General features: G+C 41.3%; 1 protein-coding gene across 32 annotated transcripts in view; it reads left to right on the top strand.

Moving 5' to 3' along the window:
- The window catches only part of HYCC2 (hyccin PI4KA lipid kinase complex subunit 2), an 87,472-nt gene that overhangs the window by 29,835 nt on the left and 43,782 nt on the right, over nt 1–13,855 (top strand). For 4 of the 32 annotated variants that reach the window (XM_084817432.1, XM_084817377.1, XM_084817581.1 and 1 more), the window contains exon 2: nt 1,482–13,851. The exons of 18 other annotated variants lie outside the window; for them this stretch is intronic. The gene's annotated coding sequence lies outside the window, so the exon portion shown is untranslated. The remainder of the gene's footprint in view (nt 1–1,481; nt 13,852–13,855) is intronic. 10 more of the 32 variants (XM_084817405.1, XM_084817523.1, XM_084817356.1 and 7 more) reach the window with 6 other exon arrangements.

The following is a 13,855-nucleotide window of genomic DNA, read 5'->3' as shown; positions in this document are numbered from 1 at the left end:
CATATCCATTTGCGAGTGGCCCTTGTGTATGAGTTGTTCAGATACTGATACTATTGTTAGGTCCTCAGTCCATTGCATTATAGGAAGTGAACATTTATCCTTCCAGTGTTGTAATATCAGTCATTTATCTGTCAGAATGGCTCAAAAGATAAATTTGCATTAACCATATGTTAAATTCCGAGAAACCTATAAATAGTTTAGGAAGACGTGTACATTATTCAATATTAAGGAGTGTTCCAATACAAAGTTTACCCATATTATGACATCCTCCCAAAAGGAGGCGACTATTGGGCACTGCCAAAACATATGGATAAGAGAAGTATTAGGTGTATTACATCTCCAACAACTATGTGAATTAGACAAACCCTTATTGAAAAGACATTGTGGAGTCCAGTAAACCTGAAACAAGATTTTTTTATGAATAAGACGTAGCCGAAGATCCATAGACACTTCAGATACAGACGCTGAAACAACTATCCATTGGTTAGGCAAAATGGGATGCTCCGGTTCTCTGTTCCACTCTGTTTCTTGTACACAGCTGAATTAAAATTATGAGGTAATTTGCCATGTGTTCACCTTTTTAAGGTTCATATTTTAAGGTAGAATCATAGGGTTTGAAGGGGCCTACAAGACCATCGGGTCCAACCCCCTGCTCACTGCAGGAAGCCTGATTCAGAGACAGTCTCCCATCCAAGTACTAACCAGGACTGACCCTGCTTAGCTTCCGAGATACACTATCTGTTTAAGTATGAATTGAGATGTTATTCAATGTATTTGAACTTTTTAAGTAGATGAAAACTCGGAACCTCTTTGAAAATCAGTTTGTGTCTGATGGCTTCCAAATATATCCTTGTAAGAGAACATCCTGGAGGAAAGCAGATTTACTGATCTTATTGCAAGCTGTGATGGCAATAGCCTAAAAATCTGCTAAGAACAGCTTCATTATTAGTTCTTCTCCATTTCCCATTGAAGTTGTAGCTAGTTGTGTATATATATCAGTAAAATATCAGAACTCCCTCCCTAGGGAACTCCGCCACACCCCCTCTTTAATGAGCTTCCATTGTGCATTAAAAACGTGGTTGTTGAGGCAAGCATTTGGGGTGGGTTAGGGTATTTTAGAAAATGTTTTTATTGTAGAATTTTATTGTTTTAAATTGTTTTATTGTACGCTGTACATCGCCCAGAGTGGCTGGGTGACCAGCCAGATGGGCGATTAATAAATTTAATAATAAATAAATAAATAAATAAATAAACTATTTTTAAAAAATGCATTGCATGGGTAAGTAACTAAACTATCACTGCCAGAGTACAAGACTGTTTACAAGAGCAAAAACAGGGTATGGTAGGTAATTTTGAAATGATGGCTTGGAAATTAAATCCCACACTTCTGTAGATACAGGAATATTTAGCAGTACAACATGGGCAAAGAGGAATAAGTCCTTGTGTCTCTCTCCTCTTTAATGTTGTTTATTGTCTTTTAGTTCATAAAGCAAAGTGGGGATAAAGCAAAATATTCTCTGGATATGGAGTAGCAGTTGAAAATAGCCTCAAGTTTTCATACTGTTGAATGGTCCAAGGAGAGCTTATTCTCTAATGAGGTATGATGTTTGGTTAAATAATGGAGTTTTACGAATTTTTTGTTTCGGTCTTAAAGCAGTTCATTGAGCATTTTCTTATGCAGATGATTGGACTGTATTATATTTGTTTCACAAAGCCTTAATTTCATTGACCTCCATAAGTGAATTTCTATTTTCTCCTACATGCCTGATGTTTGACATGCTACATAGTTCAAGGCTACAATGATCTAAAAATATTGTGGTCCTTTGTTCAGAAGAGGAGATGAAGAGCTGGAAAATTCTAATTGGCTAGAGGCTTTCTAACTGGATTTCTTATTCAATGAAGTAATGTGCTTGCAGGGATTCCCTTTCCTAGTATGGTTTTGGAATTGGTCCCACTAGTCAATAAGCCTTTGCTGAAACTGTACCTCTTACAAAGGAAGGCTACAGCACTTAATCTGTTTTGCTTTGCATTATCATATGCTCTTTCATGTACCCCACTCTCAAATATAATGCTTGATTCCTGTGTTTGTGGAAATATTGGTCAGCTTCACTGCTTACTTTGAAAATAATTGACCAGCGATGAATAACTGATAACTACAACTTGACTAACTCTAATACCAAAGCTGCAGTCGTTTGCATACTTATTGAGAACAAGTGCCATAGAAGCAGCATCAGGGTCCATACAGGGAGCAAGTGTTGCTTCCCCTCCCCCCATTGGTGGTTCTTCTGCTGTAACAGCTCTTTATTGCTCCTATCCATTTATTGCTTCCTGCCTCTCTCCTTCCCAGGTGCCCCATGTAGTTGAAGTGGCTGCACTTGGACCCCCCCCCCAAAAAAAACGGACTGTTGGCTGGTGGCAGAAGTGCACAGTACTCCATTTGTTTGCCCTTTTTCTACAGCATACTACCAGTCTGATGCATAAATCATGCTCTTCGGAACCTGGGGGTAAAGTGTATTTAATTTAAATGATTTTTAGGCCATTTCGAAGGGTAGAGCCCTATCAAGGTGACTACAAGATAGTAACAAAACAGCACAAAACAAATATTTATTTATTTACTTACTTACTTACAGCATTATATTCCACTCCACATCTAAACAGATTCTGGAGCAGTGAACAATAAAAGATAAAATGATAAAAAGATAAAAGAAATAAAACACCATATTAAAATTGTTATTTTTCAAATCAGAGTACTGATAAAAAAAACGTGGCTGATCAGTCAAAGAAGGCTTCCTGGAATAAAGATGTTTTCAGGAGGCACCAGAAACAACACAGTGTTGGCATTTGCCTGACCTCCAAAGGCCGGGAGTTCCATAGAAAGGGGGCCACCACACTGAAGGCTCTTTTCCAGGTGGACTCCAATCAGGCCATAGGTCTATCCAGAATCACCAGAAGCATGCTCTCTGATGACCTCAATGACTGACATTCACAAATACAATGCAATTCAATAAATATTCAGTAAAAATCTAAAAACCCCAAGCTATCAATAAAACTAGTAGCCCCATGGACTATGCAAGGGCCAGCAAAATAAGGTGAGTCTTCAGAGCTTTCCTGAAGACCTGCAAAGAAGGGGCCAGATGAATCTCTGCTGGGAGCTGATTCCAGAAGTGCAGAGCCACCACTGAAAAGGCCCTCTCCCTTGTGCTCACCAGCCTAACTGCCTTTGGGGGCAGGCAAGTGAGAAGTGCCTCTGTTGATGACCTCAGAGTACGGACAGCCTGGTACAGGAGATGGTGGTTCTTTAGGTAACTTGGGCCCAAACCATTTAAAGAGTAAAACTAGTACTTTGCATTGAGCTAGAAACACACTGGCAATTAGTGAACCTGTTGCAGTATTTGCAGACTGCCCTACGCCCACCAATATCTGAGGAGCTGCATTCTGCACCAGTAAAATCAACCGGGGTCACTGGCTTTTCAGATGGTGGTGATGATCTTTACAATTTTTTATCCTAGTTTTATTTAAAAAGAATCCAAAGCAGCTTGCAATTAAAAAGGGGGGGGGACACCCAATATTAAACACAGATCCCTTTGAAAGCTTTCATGTAACATTTAGAAATCTTCTGCTTGTGAAAACAATGACCAAAAGTATGTCACTGTCTGTAGGGAATAGCATTAAAGAGTAATGAGTTACTCATATGTCGGATAGTTTAATGTTAAATCAGTTGTTTGAATTGCAAGAGAAGCATCTGTTTACAGCTTCTGTTTGTGCTCTAGGTCAATGAGTACTGGACACTAACAGCACATCTATATCTTACATGTGCACACAGCTGTAGAAATGACATTGACTATTAAAAGTAGAAAATATTACTATGCATTCAGAAAGGTAACTATATATATCCTCTTCAAATGAATATATTAGTAGAAGTTAATATTGGGGAGGAGGAAGGATCACCAGACAACTGTTGTATAATCCCTGTCTACCTGTGCAGCTTCAAGCTTCGGGCGGAGGTGGGTGGGGAGGCTTGCTGGAGGACCGTACCACACTTATCATGGAAAGCAACATTTTTTAAGAGTGTGTGTGTGTGTGTGTGTGTGTAAGCCTAGGTAAGTGGCCACAACATAGCAGTGGAGCATACGCCTTGTATGCAGAAGGTCCAGATTTGGTCCCTGACAGCCCTAGTTAAAGGGGTCTTGGATAACGGATCGGAAAGACCTCTGCCTGAGGCTTAGGAGAGCTCTTACTAGTCATTAGACAATACTGGGCTCACTAGACCAATGATGTGGCTTGGTATATGGTAGCTTTATATGTTCATAGGTTATGTTATATTTTAATGTTTGCTTTACATTTTACATAAAATAAAATTGAACACTTGAGCTTTAGATCTGTGCCAGACCCCAGAATAGCTGGTTTCCATACTGTCGCATTGTTGGGTTCAGATCTGAAGCATAACTGTAAGGTGTAAACAATAGGCAGTATTGTATTTACCTATTCAGTAGCATAGTGAATTATTAAACTAGTATTAGAGTGTGAAGAAGCTAGTTAATTTTTTTACAGGAGAATGTCTTCTGTATCTGTTACAGTATTATATTCTGCTTGAAAGGCCATACAACATCGTAGGTTGTTTCTGGTGTTTTTATGCATGCTGTTTTAAAATGGCTGTATCTTAAAATAAGGAATAATGTCTCCCTCCCCTACGATCATGAAAGATTACATGTAAGTGATATGTGACCTTAACCTCATATGAACTGCTCCTCATTAATTAGTGAGATTATTCATTTGTGTATACAGCATGGGTAATAATTTCTCTGCTTCTGCTTAGCGTTTTGTGTCTTTTCTGGTATGAAAGTGTCCTCTTTTAGTTAGATTCTCTGTTGCTATAGGGAGATACAAACATCTGTTGCAATACACAAATAAGCTTAGAGTACGTTTTCTCCCCAGGGAAAGCATTTCCGCTTGGGAAATACACAACACATGAAATAAACCTGAGGAAGTAAAGCCTTGCTTAATTTTAGTCCTGTGGCATGTATAAGAAAAACTCAAAAGCTATAAAACAGCCTTTCCCAACCTTCAGTCCCCAGATATTGGCCTACAACTCCCAGGCTACGGGGCGGTATAGAAATGTAATAAATAAATAAATTATCCCTGGCTATTGGCCATCCTAACTGTGGGTGATGGGAATTGTAGTCCAACTCCACCTGGGGACTCAAAGTTGGGAAAGACTTCCATAAAAGGTCCATGACTAGTTATAAAGCTACTAATAATCAAAATATATAAAGGGTTTGTCTTCTTGTGGGGGCGTACTTGCATGCAGAAGCTGAGAGAGATTTGAAGAAAGTTTCTTCTTAACTTTGGCCAACCTCTGATATTCTTCTTATTGCTATATCTTCAGCTATGTGTCCTCTTCTGGTTTGTATTCCCATACAGTCACTTTATCATGGATATGGTCTGTAATCTCATTATAAATTCACAATGGCAAGGATACAAATATAAAGTTGACATTAGGAAAGATGATAAATGTTTTGAGTTTCAGATTCATTTAAGAAGGGAGGACATATTGAGTTGGTATGTATGCCTAAAACTGTTTGCTTTATGCCAGTGTTTCAAAACAAATCTTCCAGTTTAATATTATATATCTTAGTCTAAGTGCATGTACATGTAGAAAAGATAGGTAGATACAAAACTGACCAAAATATCTATTCTGGAAAAGCAGTCCTAGGAATTTATGTATTAATTATATTTTTAATCTTCCCAATAACGAAAATTCTCTTAGTGGATTACAAATGGTTAAATAACTAAAATACCATACACTGAGTTGTAAATATAAAATACAATACAAATATTTAAAAGAATGTAATACAGTCTAAAACAACAAACAACGCAGTAATCAATAAAGAGCCATAAATCTAAAACTATGTCTCTAAAATTCCTGGGAGAAAAGAAAGGACTTTGCCTGGTGCCAAAAAGATAGCAATGTAGGCAGTAGGTGAACCTCTTTGGGGAGTTCATTGCATAAGTGCGGTGCCACAACTGAGAAGGCCCTGTCTTGTAGCCACCCTCCTAGCTTCCTTCAGCAGGTACATATGGGAGGAAAAGTTCCTTTAGATAAACTGGTCCTAACCATTTATGGCTTTAAAGGTCAACAGCACTTTGAATTTGGCTTGGAAATGGACTGGAAACCAGTGCAGTTGACAGAGCACTGGCATCATGTAATCATATCAGCCAGGCCCAGTTAGTAACCTAGCAGCTCTGTTTTGAACTAGCTGAAATTTCTGAACCATCTTCAAAAGTAGCCCCACATACAACTCATTGCAGTAATCCATCCGGGAGGTTACCAGAGTGTGGATAACTTTGCCAGGCTATCTCTGCCCAGATAGGATGTCATAGAAGCAGTTGATATGGCTATACAACCTGCACCTAAGTCCTAAACATTTACTCTGGCATATCTGCTAGCAATGTCTGATGACACTCTGTCATGCACTAGTGAAATTTCATGTTTTTTGCATTGCCCTGGGGTCCTTTGGTCAAGCCTTTATTTGTTGGCACAGCAAGTCTTAATATGGTCATTAGTGCTATCTATCTTGAGAAGAAACTAGTTTCAACTACTATCAAAGCAGCTCCATTGCCTTGTAGCATGCGGTGGAGAGAAGAGAAATACTAGGAACAATTATTGCATATCTAGCTTAAACTCCACTTTGAGTTCCTTATGGTAAAATTTTGGATATGAAATTGGCTTGGAGCCAATGTTGCATTGAGCAGAGGTCTGCTCACACAATAGGACTTCTCCATTCTCTTTTCCTTGCTGGGAAAGATTGAAGGCAAAAGGAGAAAGGGACGGCAGAGGATGAGATGGCTAGATAGCATCACCGATGCAATGAATATGGACTTGAACACACTCCGGGAGAGAGCGGAGGACAGGAAGGCCTGGCGTGCTATGGTCCATGGGATCACGAAGAGTCAGACACGACTGAACGACAACAATTCTCTTTTCCAGCCCCCCTCATGTCCCCCCCCCCTTTGCCCACCCTCTGGAGTAGATTTGGGTGGCACGCAGTGTGGATTGGAAATTCTATTCTGCTATTGGTCTCCCTTCTGCTGGTGGAAGGACACCAGTGATTACAACCCATTATGGTTAGGGACTTCTGAACTGGTTCTGAACTGGTAAAGCAGTTTTGGGAGGGAGAGTGATACAATAGGAATTGATTTTGTTCAGGTGATGGCATTAGACCTTGGGAAGTCATCATTTGTAGCACTTAACTATTTCTGCATAAACATCTCTTGGCTCTGTTTATGATTTCTCTTTATCAGCTCTACTCTCAACAGATTACTTATGTTGGGAGGCCTTTAAACTGTTATACTTATGTCTAATTTACATCTCAAATCTGTGCACATGGACTTGTAAGAAAGTCCCCAAGAGATTAAAAAAATGTATTTTCCAATGTGTGCTTAAAACTAAGGTGTCAGCCTGTCTCTTTCTTTTTAAGATTCTTTTAATCTACTGTCTCTTCCTTTTATACTTCGGTGTTGACTAAGTACTGAATAATCATCTATGGCACAGTTTTGCTTTTTAAAATTAATCATGCACATATGCCCACATCTATTTAGTAATGTGCAAAATTCCTTCTGTATACAAGCAGTGATGTGGGTTTTCTGGAAAATTCTAAATTGGAGATTTTTCTGGAAAATTTTCTGATGCAAATTAGGCTAATTTGCATTGGAAAAGTTTCAGTTTGCATCAGAAAATTTTCTGAGTCCCTAGAGAGATCTAATTTGGCATGTTTATTTTACTTGTATTTAGTAAACAACAAAGCTAAAAAAAAAAGCACCCCATGTCAGTTTTTGGCCCAATGCGCCACAAGTATTTACCCTGGAATATTTGAGGGAGGGGGGAGAATTAAAACACATTTAATGTGATTTCAGTATTATACTAAGTAGAATTTTTTATCGGAATACTTGTAAAAATTTAAAGACAATGGGTTGGATCCAATGGGGGTCCTTGCACTGGTGCCCCAGGTATGCTGACAATGGCATGCATGCAGGCGGCCCCTACCACTGGTGGTCACAATGTAGTGCTTCCGGGGGCAAGCACCAAAACAAGTGGAAACACTCCTTGCGCCCCTTCCAGAAACGAGCTTTTCTGCTTGTTTTGGTGCTTGCCCTTGGAAGTGCTACACTGCAGCTGCTGCTGGTGGGGATGCCAGCACAAGGCCCCCATTGGATCCAGCCCACTGGGCCAGGTTGCACAGTCAAAATAAGCCATGGTTGGTGGCTTATTTAAATCACAGTGTGTGCGGGGCATAATTTCCATAATTACAGCCCAGGCACAGGTTGTTGTGTTATCCGAACTCAAGGAGCAATGGCTTGTTGGAGGGGGAAACAACCTGCCAATAACCCTACAACAGCCCATGGCTTATTGGTAGGTTGATTCTCCCTCTAGCGAGCCATGCTGCCCAGTTTCGGATGATAAGACAAGCTGCATCTGAGCAGTGATTGTGGAAATTGCACCTGGCATGCACCACAATTTACATAAGCCACCATGGCTTATTTTCATCATGCAAACCAGGTCAAAAGCATGTACTTCCCTTGTATTGTTTAGATCTAAAAAAACCCCAAAGGTACTGAAAACATTGACTCACTAATTTTAATAACCCAAAGAGCTGTGCGTGACATGCTGACCACCACTCATCTATTTCAACACAGTTCAAACTCCAGTTTTGCCCAACACTGCTTTGGGCTGAGACCCATTTTGATTGGCAGTGTCAACAAAAGGCATTGTTTTCCAAGGTATGTAGACAAGGTTAAGCTCAAGGGATTTACTGGACTGAGAGAAGTGAAATAGCCTTTTGTTTCATTCCATTGTTGCTGGTGGAAGACGAACCTCTTTCACTGCCTTTGTGTCCTTGTTGTATAGGCATGATCTATGTATTTGCAGATATCTGTGCATGTGAAAGAGCTCAGTGCCAGCTTCTAAGTATACCATGCCTGCCTTACAAGTTGAGACGTGTATAAATTCTTTCCACATTAGTTGATTATGGGAGTGTGTGAATACTCTCGTGAGCAGAAGTTGTAATGTAGTATGTATCATGCTTGCAGAAAGTATGCCCCATTAAGAGTGTCAAAGAAAATATGCATGTGTGAGAGAGTAACATGGTTGGCTGGATTTTTAATGGGTAAGTGGCAATTTGAATTTGCCTGTGTGGCTTTGGGGGAATTGTACACAGTGTATGTGGTCGAAGAACTGGAGAGTAAAAGGACATGTCTGTAGTAGCTTCTTGGCTCATGAGGGTAGCTTCTGACAACCAAAGTTTGCCATGGGCAGGGCAAGCTGGCTTCTGGGCCTACATGCAGGCTGAAGAATCACAAAACAGTGGGCAGAAATTGTCCAGCAGTGGACAGAAATTCTTAGGAGACTTATCAAGCAATGTGAGACTTTCATAGCTTCTTCTACTGCATAGTCCCTAACAGCCAGAGAGGTAGAACACGCTTCTCAAGCCCCTTCCAGCGTAGGAAATTTCAGGTGCCAGGGGCAAGCAGAATAGCCCCATTCTCTCTACAGCCCCAACTCCCTGTTCTATGCAGCCACTGGAGAATAGTGGTCATATAGCACTAGATTTTAAGGTGAGAAATCAAGTGGCTGTAGTTGGCTGTGTATGCTGAAATTTATGTTTGGCATAAGTAGCATGCTCCAAAAAGTGAGTATAAAATGATTGGAGAGTTAGAGAAAACTCATCCAATTTTTTTTGCCACATTTTATCAGCATTTCTTCTGACAGGCCTTGATGCTTAATGTAGCTGAGCAGATGAACTTTAAAAGGTTGGAAATCCTTTTATCAGAAAATGGGAGCAGTTCTGTGAAGGAGAAATTGCACGTATAAGAACCATAGGAGTTGATTTTTAATTTGAATAGGGCAATATCAAGTGTTATGTTAAGCATATGAAGAGCTGATCCTGTTATATGAGCTGACAAAAGATGGATTGGTAATCAGTCTCATTTTGCGTTGGTTGGTTATTGCACAGTAGCTGATGAGTGTGTTTCAGGTTTCGTGTAGGATGACTGCATGGTGGTGTTTCTAGGGAAACTGGTAGTGGGAGCATGTAAAAAGGTAAAGAAATCTGTTCTCAAGATGGGAGCTTCAAAGCAATACTTGGATCACATTGAGTTGGTCTGTGAGATTTTCTGTGTATTCTTATGCCGTTACATCTATTTTCTTTTAATTCTGCTTTCAGAGCTTTAGAATGATGGGCTGTATTATTTCAAACATAGTTCATTTTAAATTTGGTCATTTAGAGCATTTTATGCCAACAGCTTTTAATCTGGTTATAAAAATGGAAATGTTGCTGTAATTGAGGCTGTGAAAACATTTCCTATTTTGACTTGGTGTAGCTACATTAGGCCACCCTTTCTGATTGCCCCCCTACACACTAATTACTTTGGTTTCGAACATTTGCAGCTGTTCCTTGCATGCTGTTTGTGCTAAATAAATACAAAATAGGATTAGTAGTTACATACAGTCGTTGAACTACACTTGTAAAATAAAAGTGTCTGTGAATGGAAGTAGTGACTTTCTATTATGGAACTGTTATATTGTCATTAACTGTAGGATGATCAGCACTCTAGGATCACTTTTTCCTTCACTGTATTAAATGTGGAGCTGTAATGGGGGGAAAGGAAGATAAGTTATTTTAATTTTGTGGGTGGTCAGTATTTCCCACCATGATAAGCAATCATTTTACTACACTGTCTTAACCTAGCCCCTCAGCATTCTGTGAAACAATGAATGGAATCTCTTTAAGATCCTCTGATTTTCATGACACTGTGTCCAGTTTACATTAATGGTACTCAGATGCTTGGATTATTGTACATACTGCCTTACCGAGTACCATAAGAAAGATTAGTTGTTGCTGCCCTGAGGAACTTGCAATCTAAACTTCATTAGCGGGAAAAACAACAGATGGAGGAGAGAACATGGGGAACAAGGCTGGATGTGAACAAATGCAGAATCTTATACGTACAGTTTAGCTTCAACATCTATCAATATGTTTATTGCAGACAAGTGCAATTGAAACATATGTCTATAGTGTTAATCACCCCAAACCTGCCACAGTGGCTGCATTCTCACATAATTCTAAGCCATACTGTGGTTTGTTAAACTGCAGCTTCTGATTATGTCCAGACCTGCACTTGCAATCAAACTGTGCTTTGTGTTCCAGTAACAAACCACAATTAGAAGCCATGGTTTGTTGTTGATTTACATACTATGGTATGTTCTAATTGGGCTGGTTTGCACATCATGGAGCAAGCCAGCATGCTAGCGCACATGGTTCAATTGCCTCTGCTTGACTCCTCCTGCCAGTAGGAATAGTTAAACAAGCCAGGGACTTTCTGTCTCTGGTTTGTTTAGTATGATGTCCGAATTAGGAACTCTGGCTTCTCTTTCCCCCAACAAGCCAGAGTCATAAGCTAAGGTTTGTGACTGACTTGTATGTGTGTGTGTTGGGGGGGAGGTTATGTTCCCTCCCTCTCAAGGCAGAGGGCCTAATCTTATAGCTGCTGCTGATACGCCAGAGGGGGATTAAAGGGACAACAATTGACCAAAGAGCCCTTGTGCAGAATTGCACGTACAAGCACTGCACCACTTAACTCCCCCATGAATATCCTGACCTTTAAAACCCTCATAGATGCAGATAAGTGCCTTGCAGCATGAGGAGAGGTATTGTTGTTTACATTCCTGCTTTGGATGGAATTATCTTTCTGGAGATCTTTGTGTGAAATTCCAGCTTGTCAGTGCAAGCACCTACCACCTCATTGACCAAAAGTGACAGTTGGAAGTTATTTCCTGTTGCTATGCTATGTGCTCCCTGCACCTTCCCACCCACCCTGGTGGTTACTGATTATTAGCTTCAGGAGCTGGGATTGTTTACACTACGTGATACCTAATGTTTGGAGGAGGTAACTCACTCCCAATCCCAAGGTTGCCCCCTACTCTGATTTGAGAAGGATTAAAAAAAAAGCACATCAACCTCAAGCTCACTTACAGAAAATGTTGTGCCAGCTCAGGTAGATGGCCAAGAACACCAATTCCAGACGGTATCCCTACATTCTGCACTTGCCATGTCTCAGGAAGCATCTATTCCCAAGATCCACCCATGTCAAAAGAAGACACACAGGACTCCCAAATGTCTTCTTCCCTGGTGTCTGCATCTCAGAACATTCAGTAGATGGGCCCAGCAGTTGTGAGTAAAGTTCTAGAGGTGGGGATCTTCATTGTTCACTGGATATATCTGGAGGCTCAGCAGTGATTCCAGAGCGCTTCCCAGAATAAGGTAGTCCTCACATGGATGTTAAAGAATATGTGCTTGTGGGGCTTCCGTTGTTCAGAGAGAAGATGAATGCCTTGAACTGGAAAAAAAAAAAAAAAGAGGTCACCACCCACAACAAACATTCCAGAGTGGAACCCTGGATCATGCCCTTCTATGATAAGCTGGCAACCATCCTCCTGGGTAGGAGAGATGTTGCGGCTGGTTACATGGCTGGGAGCGATATTCGCCTGGTTGAGCAGCAGAGGTAATGGCATTGACCCAAGCAAATGGCTAATTCACCACCAGGAAGAAAACTTCACCTGCTCCCAGGACATCTCATAAGCCTCCTACGGTATCAAGGCCACCAACCGCAAGCATGTATCAAGGCCACCAACTGCAAGCATGACAATGGAACCAATTACCTAGGGAGGTGGTGGGCTCTCCCACACTGGAGGCATTCAAGGTGAGGCTGGACAGCCATCTGTCGGGGATGCTCTGACTTGGATTCCTGCATTGAGCAGGGGGTTGGACTCGATGGCCTTGTAGGCCCCTTCCAACCCTACTATTCTATGATTCTATGGTTCCACACAAACAGCTACTCTGTCCAAGCCCCCAGCTAAGCAGTTGGCACTGAACGTTTCCTGTCTGGTGCAGGAGAATGTTTCTCCTGGAGTGATTGGGGCTGGGGGGGCCTAGCATTCAACAGAAGTCCCCCCGCAATGCACCAGTACCTCCATGAATGTCCCAAAAATGCAAAGATGCATTGATTTCCAGAGTACATCTCAGCATCCAAAGGGCACAGATTGGTCCACATACTCAGGAAGAAGGACAGCTCAAGGAAGAGCAGCTGAGCCACTAGCAGTGCCTCTGCAGCATTCTTGAGACCACCATGGGTGATGGAAATGTTTATGACAGACCTACTTGCTGAGATAAGCATTTCAGAACTGTCAGTAGCTTCAGTCCTGGACAGGGCAGAGGAAAGAGAATCCTCCCAGAAGGAGGAGCAGGAGCTAGTGCAGAACGTTCTGCTGGATTTGGATGGCGGCATTATTAGTCTGATCCTGCAAGCCAGAGAGCCTCCTCTTGAAGAAGAGGCACTCATGGACTCCCTGCTCCTGGTAGAGATACAAGAGCAAGGTAAAAGAATGTCAGCCCCTTAAAGAATACCATGGAAAGGGAGAGGTATACTAAATATCTTTTTTTTCCCCACACAGTTGAAGGAATGGTGGAGGAAGAAGAGCTTGATGATGAGGAAAATGGAGGAGATGCTGCCCTGGGAGCCAGGAGCAGACCCTGAGCACCTGTTGATCTGAAGGAAGAGGCACCTCTGACTAATGAACAGAGGGCAGTCTCAAAAGAAAATAATAATAGAGTGCAGCTGGCCAAGTACTTGGTGAAGATCACAAAAGAAACGGAGGGAAAAATTGCAAAAGTGCAGTGTTCCAGGGAGACTCAAAGGCACACAGGGGACTGCATTCTTTTGGTGTGGATGCCACATCACAGAGGCATCAGGAAGTCTAGTCAAGTCATGGCCACTGCCATGGGCGAGTCCACACAGGTAG

Source organism: Heloderma suspectum, chromosome 1 (genome assembly GCF_057233095.1).
Source record: "Heloderma suspectum isolate Gila_16-S chromosome 1, 16-S_ref, whole genome shotgun sequence".
Lineage (NCBI taxonomy): Eukaryota > Metazoa > Chordata > Lepidosauria > Squamata > Helodermatidae > Heloderma > Heloderma suspectum.
The sequence above is the reverse complement of the archived record's forward strand: the minus strand, read 5'-3'. Positions and strand labels throughout refer to the sequence as shown.